This window comes from Dromiciops gliroides, chromosome 2, assembly GCF_019393635.1.
Source record: "Dromiciops gliroides isolate mDroGli1 chromosome 2, mDroGli1.pri, whole genome shotgun sequence".
NCBI classification, from domain to species: Eukaryota; Metazoa; Chordata; class Mammalia; order Microbiotheria; family Microbiotheriidae; genus Dromiciops; species Dromiciops gliroides.
This window is the reverse complement of record NC_057862.1, coordinates 597,090,483-597,109,533: the sequence shown is the minus strand read 5'-3', so window position 1 is coordinate 597,109,533 and position 19,051 is coordinate 597,090,483.

Sequence of the window (19,051 nt, the reverse complement as noted above, 5' to 3'; positions counted from 1 at the left end):
CTTCATTGGGAAGGATGGAGAGAGGTTTCTCCTCACTGGGCATCTTAAGATAAAAATCTAGATGACTAGAATTTTTAGAAATGAAGACAGCATTATTATTCAGGTAAGGGTTAGATGACAATAAAGTTTAAATGTATTTTAAAATGTAAAACCTACACTTATCTTATAGGCAATACAAAGTATGGCAAGATTTTGCCCTTAGGTCATAGTATTCTGAGCCCTAAACAGGAAGGCCTCTAAGGCACAGTCTAACTATGAAGGTCTGTAATTCTATTTATTCTTTTGGCCAAGTTATTTAAATAGCTCTAAGTAGATTTAACTCTATTAATCATCTAAAACACATCTCTCTATATTTTTCACTACAAAAGAAGAATAAACTTAGCTAAATGATTTCATAAAATCTCTTTGTAATGTACCCCCAAAATTCCATTGATTTTTCATCCTAGGAATCTCATAAAAATTGGGGAACATTTCTTTGTCTGACATTTTCTATTTATTTAGTGAACGTTTCTGCTTGTAGATATTCAATTGATCTTATAATCTTGATAGGAATTAAAGTCAAGAATTGACCTGTGGCTTGTATATTCCATTCTCTTACTTTTTTCCATTTATTTAGAATTTTACTTTCCCCAAATTACACGTAAAATAAATTTTACCATGGAATTTTTAAAACTTTGTGTTCCAAATTCTCTTCCTCCTTCCATACCCACCTCTCCAAGAACCCAAGCAACTCAATATAATTTATACATGTGTAGTCATGCAAAATATTTCCACATTAGTGAGGTTGTTAAACAAAAGAGAAAAAAAAAACCTTTAGAAATAGGAACTTTAAAAAAATATGCTTCAATCTGTATTCAGACACCATCAGGTATTTCTATGGAGATGTACTGCATTTTTTCTAAGTCTTTCAAAGTATTCTTGGATCATTGTATTGCTGAAAATAACTAAGTCATTCACAGCAGATCATCTTATAATAATTGCTATTATTTTGTAAAGACTACATTTCAATTTGCATTGGCTCATGTAAGTCTTTCCAGATTTTTCTGATAGCATCTTGCTAAGCATTTCTTATAGCACAATAGTATTTCATCATAAGCTCATCCCACAATTTGTTAAGCCATTAAACAATTGTTGGGTATCTCCTCAGTTTCAAATTTAACTTTTTGGGTTTTTGTTATCTCTTTTTGCATACTAACTAGTAGTGGTATTATTAGGTCAAAGAATAGGCATGGTTTTATAGCCCTTTGGCCATAGGTTCAAATTGCTTTACAGAATGTTTGAATCAGTTTACAAATTTACCAAGAGTTTATTAATGTCTCATTTCCCCCATATTCCCTGTAACATTTGTCATTTTCATCTGATATCCTATTATCCAATGCAATAAGTATGAGTAGTACTCCAGAATTGTTCTGACCTGAATCTCTCCAGTGAATAATGAGTTAGAACATTTTTTTCCATATAGTTATTGCTAACTTTGATTATTTCAACTGAAAACTTCATATCTTTTGATCATGTATCAATTGGAGAATGGCTCTTATTTATTTATTTTGTTGTTGTTTTTTAGGGCAATGAGGGTTAAGTGACTTTCCCAGGGTCACACAGCTAGTAAGTGTCAAGTGTCTGAGGCCAGATTTGAACTCATGTCCTCCTGAATCCAAGACCAGTGCTTTATACACTGTGCCACCTAGCTGCCCTCAGGAATGGCTCTTATTGTAACAGACTTGACTCAGTTCTCTATATATTTTATAACTGAGGCCTGTCAGACAAACTTGCTTCAATTTTTTCAAAGTTAATATTGCTAGTTGTATTAACCTCCATCTTATTCCCTCCCCATGATATTTACTATATTTTCTCTCTACTTTCACCCTGTCCCCCCTAAAAAGTGTTTTGCTTCTGAAAAACCCCTCCCCCAATCTGCCCTCCATTCTTTTACATCCCTCCCCCTTATCCCCTTTGCTTCCTACTTTCCTGCAGGGTAAAATAGATTACTATACACAATTGAGGGTGTATATTATTTCTTCTTTGAGCCTATTCTGTTTAGAGTCTCACTCACTCTCCTGCACCTCCCCCATCTTTCCCTCCACTCCATAATCTTTTTGTTGATATTTTATGTGAGATACTTTACCCCATTCCACCTCTCCCTTTCCCTTTCTCCCAGTACATTCCTCTTACTCCTTGACTTTATTTTAAAGATGTCATCATGGGTGAGGTAGGTGACACAGTGGACAAAGCACCTGCTCTGGACCCAGGAGACCATGAGACCAATTCTGGCCCCAGACATTAACCACAACATCCTGACTGGCCCACAAAAAACAAGGATAGATGAAAAAAATAAATGCTTTACATATATCATCCCTTCATATTCAATTCATGTCTGTGCCCTCTAAGTATATTCCTTTCAGCTGTCCTAATACTGAGAAAGTTCTTATGAGTTAGAAGTATTATCTTCCCTTGTAGGAATGTAAACAGTTTAACCTTTTAATATCCCTCATGATTTCTTTTTTCCTGTTTATCTTTTTATAATTCTCTAGGGTGTTTTATCTGAAAGTTAAATTTTCTTTTCAGCTCAGGTCTTTTCATCAAGAATGCCTGAAAGTCCCCTCTTTCATTGAATTCCAATTTTTCCCCTGAAGGTTTATAATCAGTTTTTCTGGGTAGGTGCTTCATGGTTGCAATTCAAGTCCTTTTGCCCTATGGAATATCATATTCCAAGTCTTCTGATCCTTTAATGTAGAAGCTGCAAGTTCTTGTGTTATCCTGACTCTGGCTCCATATTCCATGAATTGTTTCTTTATGGCTGCTTGCAATAAGTTCTCCTTGATTTGGGAGCTCTGAAATTTGGCTATAATATTCCTGAAAGTTTTACTTTTGGGATCTCTTTAAGGAGGTGATTGGTGTATTCTTTCCATTTCTATTTTACCTTCTGGTTCTAAAATATCAGGGCAATTTTCCCTGACAATTTCTTGGAAGATGATGTCTATGATCTTTTTTGATCATGGCTTTCAAGTAGTCCAATAATTTTCAAATTATCTATCCTGGATCTATTTTCTAGGTCAGTTGTTTTTCCAATAAGATATTTCACATTGCCTTCAACTTTTTTTTCATTCTTTTGGTTTTTCTTTATTGTTTCTTAGTTTCTCATAATGTCATTAGGTTTCATTTGCTCAATCCTAATTTTTAAGGCATCATTTTCTTCAGAGAATTTTTCTACCTCCTTTTCCATTTGGCCAATTCAATTTTTCAAGCTGTTGACTTTTTTATGATTCTATTGCATAATTGTCATTTCTCTTTCTATTTTTTTCTATATCACTCCTACTTTATTTTCAAAGTCCTTTCTGAGCACTTCTATGGCCTGAGACCAATTCATATTTTTATTAGAAGCTTTGGATGTAAGAGCTTTGACTTTGTTATCTTCCTCTGAATGTCTAGATTGATCTTCCTTGTCACCATAGAAACTTTCTAGGGTCAGGATTTTTTTTTCTGTTTCCTAATTTTCCCAGTCTATTTCTTGCCTTTTAACTCTTTGTTAAAGTGGGACACTGCTTCCAGGGTGGAGGCTGCACTGTCCCAAGCTTTAGGGGGTCTGAATAGCTGTTTTCAGAGATACTTCTAGGAATTTGTAAGTCCTTAGTTCTTCCAAGGTTATATGATTTAAAGAGAGGTATGTTTATCAGATTAGCTAGAAATAGAAAGTCCATTTAAAATAACATTATACAATATAAAATTCTTGAAATACCTGCAAAGACATACTCAAGAAATATATTGAAATAAAAATTAAAAATATTATAAAATAAAATTAGATCTCAAACATTGGAGAGTAATTAATTGTACAAGGGCAGGCTGTCAATAATAAAATGTGATACCTACCTAAATTATTTATATATTCAGTGCCAGCCATACCAAATTACAAAAAAAAAAAAAGAAAGAAAGGAAAAAAATAATAGAATTTATTTGGAAGAAAATATGATAGAGAATGTTAAGGGAATCAGTGAAAAAGAAATGTAAAGGGAGATAAAGCAGAATTATTACTTGATTCCTGAATATAATTTTCCATCTCTATCTCCATGCTTTTTCACAGTCCATCTTTAATTTCTTGGAATGTATTCACTATTTAAACATTTAAAATTCCTATCATTTTTTAAAGCTTCATTGAGATACTCTTCCATAAAGTCTCACTAGTTGCTAGTAATTTCTGCCTATTTGAATCATATTGCATTCCACACCAAAATTTATAATTCCTTATTATTTAATTTTTATCTTCCTATTCCTTATTCATTGATTTGTAAGAAATAAAAATAAGTTTATTGAATTGGATGGTATAAATTTTTTATAAATAAGGTTAGAAGAACTAGTAATATTTTGCCTGAAAAAGATGTAAGTGGCACATGATAGCTGATTTCAAATATTTGAAAGCATTTCATGAGAAATAGTATTTAGATTTTTATTTTCTCCTTTAGAATGTAGAACTAGGATATATGGATCGAAGCTACAGAGAAGCAGGTTTTGTCTGGAAAAGAGGGGTGGAAGAATTTGTAATACATGGGTATAAAATAATCTACTACCTTTAGAAATAGCTTTTCATCATAAGAGGTCATGATATAGAAGTTAGATGACCATTTATATAAAATCTTATAGAGGAGATTCCTATTGAAATAGGTCATAGACCTAAGAAACTACTTCTAAAGTCCTTGGTAATTTAGAGCCTTTGTATTCAACACACTTGAAAAAATGGGAGCAACATAACAAAGGAATTATATGGCTCAATAAACTAGTTTTCCTATTATAAAATCCATCATGTGATACATAATAGTCAGATCCCATTCCCATCACATCCCATTTATACTGACAAAAATATCATACAAAGTAATATAAAGTAAAATTCATCCATCCTAAAATTTTTCTCTTTTATAAAAAAAATATAAATAAAATAGCACCACCAAATATCAAAGAAGTATGTGGTTAGAGTTGAGCAGGTTTCTGTTGTTTTTTTGTTTGTTTGTTTGTTTGTTTGTTTGGTTTCTATACCGGGGGGGGGGGGTGTATGCAATGAGTGTTTAGTGACTTGCCCAGGGTCACACAGCTAGTAAGTGTCAAGTGTGTGAAGCTGGATTTGAACTCAGGTACTCCTGAGTCCAGGGCCAGTGCTTTATGCACTGTGCCACCTAGCTGCCCCCAGGTTTCCATTTAAAGAAAGAGCCTATAATATTTGGAAATCACTTCCATGACATTCAATTCCTGTATTATTATAACATTATAGTTAATATACTTTATTTCCTTTAAAAAACTAGAATAGTGGCTATCCCTAAATGAAAGTGAGAGATCAAGATTCATCTACCCTATCAAAGAGAATACTCAAATGATATTAAATCAGTGATTTCTTTTATTACCTCCACAAATTCAAGTACAGAATCACCAAGTACTTAATACTGTATGGTCACATGGACATTCAACAAGCATTTGTTGAATTTAATTGAACATTTATTGAGGACTTATCATGTGCCTTGTGTTGGGCTAAGTTCCATGGATTAAAATGTCCCTATCTTTAAAGGCCAATATATACGCAAATATAAGATATGATATAATTAACATAACATCATATATGATGTAACACAACCAAATATAACAATATCATATTGCATCATAGCACATCAACATATATATGAACATAACTATACATGTACTTGTAAACATGTATATCTCTGGATAGAGTATTAGGCCTGGATTCAGGGGGCCTCATCTTCCTGCATTCAAATCTGGCTTCAGGCATCTACTAACTTTATGAGCCTGGACAAATCGTTTGACCATATTTGCCTTAGTTTCATCATCTAGAAAATGAGCTAGTGAATAAATTGGGAAAATACTCCTGAATGTTGGCCAATAAAAGCCTAAATGGTATCACAAAGAGTCAAACATGACTGAGAAAGAACTGAACAATAAGGAACATGTGTGTGTGTGTGTATGTGTGTGTGTGTGTGTGTTCAGTGGTGTGTGTTTTCAGTGGTATGTGTGTAGAAGCCTACTATAAGTGATGGCATGTTGATCATCTTAGGGATGAGGACTGTGCCATGGCCCATACCCTCTTTTGTTTATTCCATCATTGTGGTGCAGGCCTAACTGTAACTTCCTCACTATTATTTCCCCTAAAGTCATTCAAGAACAAGCAGTTTCTTGCAAAGAAATTGAAGCAAAATCCTGTTTATCTGCATGAAAATATTCAATAAGAGTAGTTGTAACTCCATGTGGAGACACTGGAAAGTCTAAGCTGGATTTATACAGAATGCATGATGCATGACTACAAACATCATCTACACACCTCACTATGTCATCAACTCAGATAAAATAAGCAAATAAATACAACAGCCTTCCCACTTTGAAAACTGTCTGCTAGGGACTGCTGGTGGGACGAAGGCACTTAAAGAAACTTTATGTTGAGGAGAAAAATCCTTACCATTGTTTTAATGCATTGTTGATTTCATCATCAGCACCACCACCACTATCAAGCTAGCATTTACATATCATCTTCTATGCGACAAGCACTGTGCTGTTTGTTACGAGTGTTATCATTTTTTTTTGATCCTCATAAAAAGAAAATAAAACATATTATTCCCTTTCAGAAGTGAGGAAATTGAGGTAGAGGTTAAGTGACTTCCAACAGTCAAGTAACAAATATGTTTAAAGTATTTTAACTGCTGTTCTGTGTATTCCACTTTCTGTAGAAATTGCATGTCATGGGGGGCAGCTAGGTGGTGCTGTGGATAAAGAACCGTCCCTCGATTCAGGAGGACTTTTGTTATTTGAGGTTTTTATGACCCCATCTTTTGGCTAGAAATTGAAAAACACTCAGTGTGCACTGACCTGGAGCTCAAGCCAGAGCCTCCAGAAATGGCATGGTGCTCTACCTACTGATTATAGCCGTCGCCATGGCGCTGGCATCTCATGTCATCACCACTTGCTGATGCCTACACGGGCCTGGCAAAATTATAATGTCTAGAAGCCCAGTGAGGGCAGTCATGTGACTGTCAGAGCAGCCAGCCAATTGGCTTGGGGCTGTGTGTGGTCAGCTTGGGGTCTGCTGGGAAGAAAGGAGGTTTTTTCACCTGTAGCTTGAAGCTGGAAGGCTAGAGGACACTGATATGTGTTCTCAGCTGATTCCTGGGTGGTAGTGTTATTCAGGATGTATTATTTCCCTTTCCCCATTTTATTTCCTTTCTCTTAATCCTACTGATGCTGTTTGAGTTTAAGTTCATTCTTGTTAAATAAATCCTGCTCTCTTTGGAGGGAGGCTGTTGGTCTTCTTCCTTGCCCCAATATTGCAGTGAGCTGCCTAACTAACACTCCTCAGTTAAAAATTGGTCCCTACAACCTGATTTCAAATCCAGCCTCAAACATTCGACACTCACTAGCTTTGTGACCCTGGGCAAGTGACTTAACCCCCCCCCCCCAAAAAAAAAAGAAAACGGATGTCTTGAAATGTACTTTGAGAGTCAATAATTTTAAAGAAGTTAGTGGGCTTAGAGATAAGAAAACCTGAATTTTATTGCTGCCTCAAACATTATCCTGCCCAAGTCACTTATCCCCTTTAAATGTATTTCTTCACCTACAAAAAGGGAAAAATCAACTTTCACAAGGTTGTTGTGGGTGTAATAGGAGAACTGATTGATGTCAGTCACCCTTCACCATTGAATGAAGATCAAATAGATAAGCCTTTGTAAACCTTAAAGTAAACTATATTCAGCTAGATGACCTCTGCCTGGCTCAGTAAAAATCAAAGACACAGTGAGAGTTAACTGTTCATCTCCAACTTATTTTGCTGAAAGAATAAGTCATCTTATCAACTCTGAAAGACTTAACTCTTCTCAGCAATATGATGATCCAAGATAATTCCAAAGGATTCATGATGGAAAATGCTCTCCATACCTAGAAAATAAAGAACTATGGAATCTGGATGAAGATTGAACCATACTGTTTCTACTTTTTTTGTTGTTTTTTTAAGGTTTTTCCCTTTTGTTCTGATTCTTCTTTCACAATATGACTAATGCAGAAATATGTTTAATGTGATTGTACACATATAACTTATATCAGTTTATTTTCTGTCTTGGGGTGGAGGTTGGGAAGGGAGAAAGTGAGAAAAACTTAGAAGTTAAAATCTTATGAAAACAAATGCTGAAAACTATCTTTACTTGTAACTGGAAAATAATAAAATACTTATTATTAAAAAAAGAATGCCATCTTATTTTTGTTAGGAGCTTGTGATTTTAGATGCTGACAGTGCAGTACCTGACATGTAGTCATTGGTTTTTAAATACTTATTGACAGAATGATTGACTGAAAATTTCATGAATAGAATATTCATTTTTGGAACTACACAGGCTTCAGATGAATTACAGATGTGTGTATATAAATCTATATATTATGTGTATATATATTTACATATGCGTGTACGTATATATGTGTGTATAAAATTAGCTGAAGATTTAGTTCTGCAACAAATGACTCCAATTTTTTAAAAAATTGAAATGGAAACAATACAAACATAAGTATAAAATTTCATGATTATGCAAAGGATCTGTGATTTCCTTTTCTAGGGAAAACCTGGTGTTGGAAATCCTACTGTTACCAACTGACTCAATCTATCAGTCCCAGAAAGTTGCTTGAAACATAGAAAGGGTCAATGAATTGCTCAGGATCATATATGCTAGTAAATATCGGAGGTGATATTTAAACCCACACCTTACTAGCCCTGAGCCCAGCATTCCAGTCTCTAAGACATGCTAAATTGGTCTTAAATTATACTAAAAATAAAATATTTATTCATTGACAGGATGCAGAGACAAGGAAGAAGGTTATTTGACTGCTATATGCTCCAATTTCTTTCTCAACTACAAAATGATAGACATTTATTCACATAAAATCCCAATGTAACAGAAAAAATGTTCTAGTCTCAGCTAACTGTGCATTTACTTCTCACAACATCTGATATCATACAATGAAATTCAAAAACCATAAGTAAAAGAGGCCAGGCAATAACATGGACTCTACTGTAGCAAAATTCAACCTTATAGGGGTTATTTACATGTGGCTTGATAGTGAATTACTTTGAATTCCTCAAATGCATTTACCAAACATCTTTCTATTAAATACCAGTAGGATTTGGAAAACCAAGGGCTTTGTATTCCTAGATGAAAAGTATTTTTTAAAAGTTCTATATAAATCAGAATAAAAAATATTTTATTCAAACTGTGAGACAATCAATAAGTCTGCAAGTGCAAAAGAGTGCTGGATTTGGAATGTGAGTTCTTGCCATACAAATTTCACAAGATTGTTATGAAGTTCTAAACAGACATTTTATGCAAAGAATTTTGCACACAATTACTATACATTTAGCAATTAGTATTTGCTACTCTTTTTTTTCAAAACACATAGGATCCATATACCATCAGTACTTATTTCTAAAAGACACCGGATATCTTTGTCTGTTTCAGGATAAAGATAAATATCCTTATCTTTCAGACTATCAAGCACTAGTTTGTAAGTTTCAGAGTGTGATTGATTGTTTGGTATCAACCTGTCTGCTGTTTAATCTCTAGAAAAAAGAAACAGTACTGTGGCCCATGGATTGGACAAATGCATCCTCATTATTTTTCTTCACTAATTCCATTAAACCAAATTACTATAAAGATTGTTTTTCCCCCTCTGGGCCTTAAAGTCTGCAAACCATCCTGTGACTATTGTGACATTATGAGATGCATCCAATTAGCAAATATTTGAATTCATTTTAAATAAGGCACACACCTTACGTCCATAATTTCTTAGGTCCTTCTCATTTCTCACCTGACTGAAGAAATCTGGAGTTTCCCCAATATGCAGCAGGAAAGACAATATTTGGAAATCATCATCCCATAGGTCTTGGTACTCTGCCTCATCACCACCCTCTGACCAAGGATAAGACCATGAACTGCAAAATCTTCATTTACTGAAGGAGCTCAGTTCACAGATTTCATTTCTCACCTGTATGCACTTCTGTGCATCTGTCTTCTTTGACTTCTCCTCCATGATCCTGGGTTTGGGATTTGAACCCCTAAACCTTTGCTTTTCAGATTCATTTTGTGTGTTGTCTTCTCTTATTAGATTAGAAACCCATTGAGGACAGGAACTACTTTTTTTTTATTCCTATCACTAGTGCTCAGCACTGTACCAGGCACATAATAGGCACTTCATAAATGTTTATTGACTAATTAATTTATATGCTCTTACTATGCTTCATTTTAGTAAGATACTGTTATGCAATATATAATGTTGAATTTGTAGACAAAATAATACTTCATATCAATACAGCATTTGAGTTTTCAAAGGGCTATATGATTTTGAGTCTCAAAGAAATCCTGTGAGTTAGATGCTATTATTATCCTTCTTTCAAATACACATAAACTGAGTCACAAAATGGTTGTGACTTACCAAAGGTCAAACAACTATGACCTGTGGCAGGATTTGTACTGAGGTCTTCTTGATTCCAAATCAAATGTTTTGTTCAATACCAAAAAGGACAGGATTAAAACTCTGCTATCATCAGCATATCACTACTTTCAGACTCAGTTTCCTCATCTCTAAAATTGATATCATTTTAGAAAGCACCTACCTCATAGAGTAGTTGCAATTCTTAAATCATATAATTGTAAAGTACTTTGGATATTAAAGAGTTATAATAGCAGATATTATTGTTTCTTTGTGATATATTTCAAAAAGATATTCTTTTTTGAAATTAAAGCCATAGTGTTTTTCTTTTTTTTTTCTTCTGCAGGGCAATGAGGGTTCAGTGACTTGCCCAGGGTCACACAGCTAGTTAAGTGTCAAGTGTCTGAGACTAGATTTGAACTCAGGTCCTCCTGAATGCAGGGCTGGTACTTTATCCACTGTGCCACCTAGCTGCCCCCTATTATCATTACTCTTAATCCTATTTCTGCTGCTGTTGTACTGCTGTTTCTGTTACTACTACTATGATCAGATATTATGTATATGTATAACATAGTTATGAAAATGCACTAGTGGTATTTGAGAGGCAGTGTGGTATAATGGGTGTGTACTATAAGGAATTAATTGTGATTTGGTGTTTTCACAACCCTATCTTTGCTTTATTATAGTCAGACTAAAAAAAATGTAGGCTTTAAGAACCTAAGGGAAGATAGGTGTGTACTTTGGGAGAAGATGTAACAAACAAGAGGAACTCTGACCACAGGGAACACTTATTGAAAGTAAGTAACTATGCCTCCTTCTAATAGCTTTCCCAGGCCCACATGGGTATAGCTAGATTATAATGGGGACAGCCCATGTGGGTGTGCTGAGCCAATTAGAGACTCAGCATGGCTAAGAACTGCCCCTCCCCTTCCTGTGAAAAAGTCAGTTAGAGATAAAGTTACTTTCAGTTAGTGGGGTGAGGGTTTTAGTGAAAAGGCAGTTAATTAGAGAGGGTTCTGAGAGAGGAGGAAGGAAAGCAGAAATTTAGAGGAGCTGATGGGTTTTGACCTTCAGATAAAAACAGAAGAGACTACATAGCTAATCCTCCTTACAGCTACAGATTTTGGGTGTGGTGAGTTTGTTTTGTTTTTTGAGGCAAAGCTATCTCTTTGGAACTAGCTGGGCTGGAGGCAAGTTTGGGGTGCCTTGAGCCTTTTTACTCAAGAGATTTATAAATTGTTTCTAGTTCTATTAATCTAATTTGTGTGATTCATATATTGTTTTAAACTTGTTCCCATTAACAAACCTGTTTTGTTTTTGAGAGAGGCTGTTTCTTTTCTTACCCAATATTAAGATGAGCTGCCCAATTAACTCTTCCCATAGTAAATTTGGCCCTTACAGTACCTAATTGTATAAATGTTTTGTCCCCCATTATAATTAGATTTTTTAAAGTCAGGTATAATTTTTGTATTTTCAGTATTGCCAAGACATGGCACAGTTCCTGGCACATATCAAATACAAAATAAATGCCTTTTTATTTACCTGACTTTATTGATTTGGAATCAGAGGTCTGATATTTAAATCCCAATATGAATAGTTATTTTCTTATGTGACCCTAAAAAATTCCTTCACCTCTCTTATCCTCAAATTTAATCTATAAAATGGGAGAAATAGATTAGGTAATCTCAACAGATTCACTTTTAAATTGATATCACACCCCATCACCACCCTCTGATGAAGGGTAAGGTCATGAACTCAAAAACATCTAATCAATGAAGGATGCAGACTAACAGATCTCATTAATGTCTCACCTGGCTGTACTTCTTTTAGGGTTCTCTGATTTATCTTCTATGTTCCTGGGTTTAGGATCTGTACCAGCATTCCTTGCTTTTTAGCTTCCTTTTGTGTTTTGTCTTCCCCTATTAGATTATAAGCCTCTTTAGGGCAGGGACTGCTTTTTTGTGCTGAGCACTGTACCAGGCCCCCAATAGACACTTAATAAATGTTTATTGACTATTGACTTAATTTATTTGCTCCTATTATGCTGTATACCTAGATCTTTTAACAAATAGTATAAATAACTCTGCTAAAAACATTTTTAATCTAATCCTATCTAGAAATTTGGAAAAACATTACCTTTGATGTTAGAAACTGCATGGTCTATGAAAAAAGCCTGCATTTGATCATAAGGCCTCTACTTGTCACATATGACCATGACCAAGTCACTTAAAATCTCAGCTCAATTTCTTGTGTAAAGTTAAGATACATGAGGATTTACTAGGGAAGAAGTGAATTGCTGATACTGGATTAACAAGCTAAGTGAATGATCTTGGGAAAACTCCCCTTGGTGCCAATGAGCAGTGACAGAGTAAAAAAAAAAATTAAAAGATTTGTTAATATCAGCAGGTAATAGCTGATCCATTGCAATAATAATTAGTTGTATGACCTTCCCTTTACTGAGGCCAAAGGCCAAGAAAATTTTGAAAGTGTCATCATCTCCTTGAGAGTGACTCATACTGGGGCACCTAGGTGGTGCAATGGGTAGAGCACCGGCCCTGGAGTCAGGAGTACCTGACTTCAAATCAGGCCATAGACACTTAACACTTACTAGCTGTGTGACCCTAGGCAAGCCACTTAACCCCAATTGCCTCACTAAAAAAAAAAAAAAAGACAGAGAGAGACATACTTCATGAAACTGTTTCTCTGACTTGGTGCATGGCAGAAATGATATTAAGAGATGTCAATCTATTTTAAAAGAAAAGGTTTCTGTAATGAAACAGAGTACAGAGTGCAACATTACCATACATTGTTGTTGAAATGTATTTTCCTGGTGGTTTGCCCCCCAAAAAACATTATGAAATTAAGATAAAAAATAAACAGGTGATGCTTTAGAACCAGATCAGGTGAGTGTGCATCATTAGGAGTTCATGACTGGCTTACCAAACAATAGCTTTCATGATTGTTGGAAACTAAGTCCTTATCAATATTCTTTGAAAAACTCTTATACTTGGGGTTAGGAAAGGCCTGAGCATGTTTCAAATTTTGTGTCAGTATTAACTCTACCAATACATGGGCTATTCGTAAGGAATAAGAGAAAGGAAGATAGGAAAGAAGGAAGGAAAGAAGGAAGGATAAAAAAAATGAAAGAAGGAAGGAAATGAAAAGGAAGAAAAGGAGAAAGGGAGGGAGAAAGAAAGGGAGGAATGAAGGGCAGGAAGGAGGAAGAGAAGAAGATATGAAAAGAGAGGAGAGGAAATAAAAGAATGGGAAGGGAAAGGAAGAATGGGAACAGAAAGAAAGAATGGGAAGGAAAAGGAAGAATGGGAAGGGAAGGGAAAGAATGGGAAGGAAAGGGAATGGAAGGAAAGGGAATAAAGAAGGAGAGAGGAGGTAAATCAGAAAACTTGGTTTAAATTAATTAATGAATTATAATTTTCAGAAAACTATAAAAAGAACTGCAAGGTTGTGGGTTGAGATGTGGGATAGATAATTTCTGTTTAGATCTTATTGATGATAACATCTAATTCTCAAGGTTGTCAGTAGGATCAAATGAGATATTATTTTGAATGTTCTTAGTATAGCATATGGCACACAACAAATGCTTAATAAATGCTTGTTCCCTTCTCATCAGAAGTCTCAGAAAATTTTTAAAAATCCTCAAATATATTTCAAAACTTAAAATACCCTCTTAAATAGTTCTAAAGGATGTTGTCATTTTGTATTTTCCTATTTAGTTTTCAAAATTAAAAAAATGTCATTATTAAGTTATTAATGAGATTTTATTATTTGTGAAACAAAGGACATTTTTGTAAAGGGCAGGCATGACTTTGTTTTTCAATGTTTGGGGAGTTCTTCCATCATAGAGGAAAAGATCATATACACCAGACAAGAGGCCATGTAGTTATAAATGATATATTCTATAAATCACTCCACTGTGCCAGCAGCTCATAGTTTCCTTCCTTCTGTTTGGGAAGACTATTATATGCTCTGTGGCCACACAACATTCCTTGTTGAGTACTAGGGTTAAAATGAAGATTTTTTGTCTCAAGAAGAAGGTTAACATTGTTGAAAGAGCTGCTTTGTTTCTAAAAAGAAAACAAAATAACAACAAAACAGTGCAAGTCTGCCCTTTACAAAAATGTCCTTTTCTTCACAAATAATAAAATCTCGATAACTAAGTACTAGCATTTTTATTTTGAAAACCAAACAACAATGACAACAACCACCAGTTCATCCTCTTTTCTTCAACCTATTCCAATCCAGGTATAGCACATTGGCCATATGCTATTGTAGCAGGGAGAGTGTTTGTTTTATCTGGGTTAAGGTAACTTATTTTAAGGAGAATAGCAGGCTATATTAAACATTTCATTGGCCCAGAATACTAGGAGTTGAAAATGTTAACCTAATGGTTGATGGACTCTAAAAGCTCTAGAGGTTTAGTAGACTTTTCTGTTCCCTAAGGGGTATGAGTTTATCCGAATCTACTTCATCATTACTATGGTGAATGCAGAAAGGCATAGTTTTAAAAAATTTCTCTCAGTAATGTTGTTTTTTATTGCATTTTATGGTCCATAAGTGTTGCATTACTTTCAATACCAAACCTGAATCACTGAAACGACTTCAGGTACTTCTGCTCTTGAACAACAGTTTCTACCAATGTACAGATACACCAGAACTGGGTAATATCTACCCAATGTATATCATAATTTGGGGATCTTATGTTTTTATCCATTTTTCCTATACATGGATTTTCCAAAACTTTTGAGTTATTATAGAGCACAATTAAGGGACTTCATATTTTACAAAACATCCATAACTAGATGTTATCCCTAAATTCCATCATCATTATTATTAATTTGAATTATTTATAGTAATATTCCATGAAAATGACAAATAATTGGCAGGTATACATCTCATTATCTCATCATCTGTAATATGGGGGTAATAATAGCACCTCTTTCACAGGGTTCTTTTGGGAATTAAGTGAGATAATTGTAAAGTACTTAGTATACAATCCTTAGTCAATAGTAAGTATGATGTAAATTTTAGTTGTTATCTTTCCCATTGACTCTTTTAAGCCTTTATCAAATTACAGGTCACTCAAAGGCTAATGTGAGGTACACTGTAGATGTAAATGTCTTTCAACAAATTACTAGTAACATGTGGGCAGAAACAAGATTGCAGAGCAAAGGACATATTTTTCTGAGACCTCCAAACATTCCCCTCTAAACAATTTTTAAAATGCACATGAAATCTAATTATAAGTAGCAAAACCAATAAAAAGTCATAATGAGACATTTGTCTAGTCCAGTATAGCTTAAAAAGACAAAGAGGTCTGAAGCAATGGAGTGGAGGCTGGTCTATTGGGCAGTGTGGCAAAAGAAAGAACAGAAACATCTCTAAGGTTCTGGACCCTAGCAGTAGTGGTGATAGCCATAGCAGCAGAAATCCTAGAAGTACTTATCACCAAATGATGCTGAGGGTCAAATACATGGTCAGAAAGAGAATAACACTTATGACTTTATTAGTAGTAGATGCAGAACCAGGTGTTATTTGGCCAATCCACTGAATCCCCTGCCCATTATGCATTTCAGTATCACAGTTCCAGGGTGGAGAAGAATGCTTGCTACTCACTATAACAGAACAGGAAATCTACCCGAGGTTGTCGGGGGCGGGGGTGCACAGATGAGGGAAAAAATGAAAACATTTGTACCTGCTCTAACTTCAAAGCACTGAAAACTCATAGGCTTCCAGAATTAGATGTGAAAACAGTAGGACATAAAATCACAAAGCTCAGGACAGTTACTCCCCTTATCAAGATGTAAGAAAAGCCCACCTTTAACATAAAGTCAAAAGTCAAGAAAGAGGCTGGAAAAATGGACATCTAAAAAAGAAACAGAACATAAAAAGCTATTTTGCTGAAAATACCTTCAAGGCATAAACTCAGAAGACAACGATGACTTGAAAATATCTACAAGCAAAATTCCCAAGAAAAAATGTAGATTGGACAGAACCCCTACATGATTTCCTAGAAGACCTAACAAAATAGATTTTTAAAAAAAGAATAAAAATTGTTTTGAAACTCAAATAAGAGTGGGAGAAGAAAAATTGGGAAAATAAATGATAGCAATGCAAGAAAATTATAAAAAGGAGAATAACTTGGAAAAAGAAGTACAAAAACACTAAGGAAAACAACATCTTAATAGTCAGCATAGGTCAAATATGAAAAGAATTATAAAATTCATTAAAGAAAATAATTCCTCTAAAATTAAAATTGTGCAAGTGGAAGATGATGCTGTGAGACATCAAGTAAAAGAAAATTAAAAATTAAAAATAATTTTAAAACATAGGGGAAGGGGGTAAAATAATTTCATAAAAATAAATGACTGACCTGATAATAGCCTGAGGAAAGGTAATTTAAGAATTGCTGGAAAATCTTAAAACTATGATAAAAAAAGAGTCTAGACATCATATATCAAAAATATTGAAAAGAAAACTGCCCAGGTAACTTAGAACCAGAAAGAAAAAGAGAAGTTGAAAGAATTCACAAATCAACTCCTGAATTTATTAAAAATGGAGCCTTTCAGAAATATTATAGTCAGTTTCCAAAGATCCTTAGGCAAGGAGCCGAAAAAAGGAATTTACATATGATGGATCACACACAAATTAGCAATAGCCATTATAAAGGAATAGAGTGATTAGGATATATTATTCAAGAAGGCAAAGGATATGGGATTATGGTAAAATATAATATATCTAGCAAAACTGAGTATAAAGCTACACGGGAAAAATAAACATTTAATGAAATGGAGAATGGCATTCCTGATGAAAATATAAGAGCCAAAGAGAAAATTTTACATTCAAACAGAAAATTTGAGAGAATGATAAAAAAGGCAAGCATGAGCTATAAATCATGAGGAACTTAATAAAATTAAACACTTCACATCTCCAAAGGGTGATACATGTAACCCCTATGAACTTTATCATCATAAAAGCAATTAGGAGTACACTTCAATAAAGGGCATGGTTATGAATCTATGATACTAGTATGATGACAAAAAAGGAAAAGTGACAAAGAACATTTTCAAGGTTTTATGGTTTTAAAATTATCTCACATTAACAAGGCACACCAAGAAGAGTTTTTTTAAATAGAAGAGAAATGGTGGTGGAGTGGGTAACTCTTGAACCTCACTCTCATCTGAACTTGTGAGAAGAAAGAAGAATATATACAGTTGGGTATATAAATTAATCTTACCCAACAGAGAAATAGGAATGTAAGAGTTTAAGAGAAATTGGGGATAGCAAAAGGGAAAGTAGATTAAGGGAGGGAGTGGTCAGAAGCAAAACAGACTTTTGAGGAGGGGACTGAGCAGAAAAGGAAAAGGAGAAGGATGAATAGAAATACAGACTAAGTGATGAAAATACTACACACACACATACAAATATACATCTATATATACAACTATACATACATATATACATGTATATCCACATGCATACATACATACATAACCATAGCCATACCCATGAACACACATACACACACATATATGAATGGAATTAACTCACCCATAAAATGGAAGCGAGGAACAGAATAGATTACAAACCAGAACTCAACAGTATGTTAGTTACAAGAAAAACACTTGAAACAGAGAGTAACAAAAATAAATAAAATAAGGGCCTGGTGTAGAATCTGTGATGCTTTCACTAAAGTTAAAAAAATAAATAAATAAAAGACAGAGGTAGCAATCGTGATCTCAGAAGTAAAAACAAAATAACTCTAATTAAAAGATAATCAAGTATTTTATATATACACATACATATACATATATATAACCTATATCAGATTACCTGCTGTCTAGGGCTAGGGGGGGAGGGAGGGGAGGAAGGGGGAAAATTGGAAATTGGAAATCTTATCTAAACAAATGTTGAAAACTAAAATAAAAAAAGATAAGCAAAATAGTGATTTTTTTCTAAAAAAAGTTATTATATACATTGAATTAATGTTAATATTAAACATGTATGCAACAAATAGCATTGTGTCCTCATTCTTAAATCAAGTATTCAATGAAGTACAGGAGAACTTTGCAAAATAATAAAGTTATTCTTAAGGGGACCTTTTAAGTCTTAGATAAATCTAAATAAAAAATAAATATGGAAGAAGTTAATGAAATTAATAAAATTTTAGAAAATTTAGAAATAATAGATCTCAAGAATTTTCAAGGAAAATGTAAAGGAGTATAATTATTTTTGTCTGCTTTCCATGACACCCTCACAAAAAATAACTAAGAAGTGGAGCATAAAAACGTCATAAATAAATACATAAAAGCAGAAATGTTATTAAATACATCTTTCTTGGAAAAGCATAATCAAATAATATATCTTTAAATGAAACACATTTGAATCAATATTAATATATAACTGAAATGAGGGGGCAAAGCATACTGTATTATGTTCAGAAAAACTTTTTAAAAATTCATGATTCTGGACAAGGTACCAATGAAAACAGAAACAGAAGTAATTACTTAGCCAAACTATGGCTAAAAGCCTCATAGATGAAAGTGTATGCAATAGATATAGCTATAGCAAGAGATATATA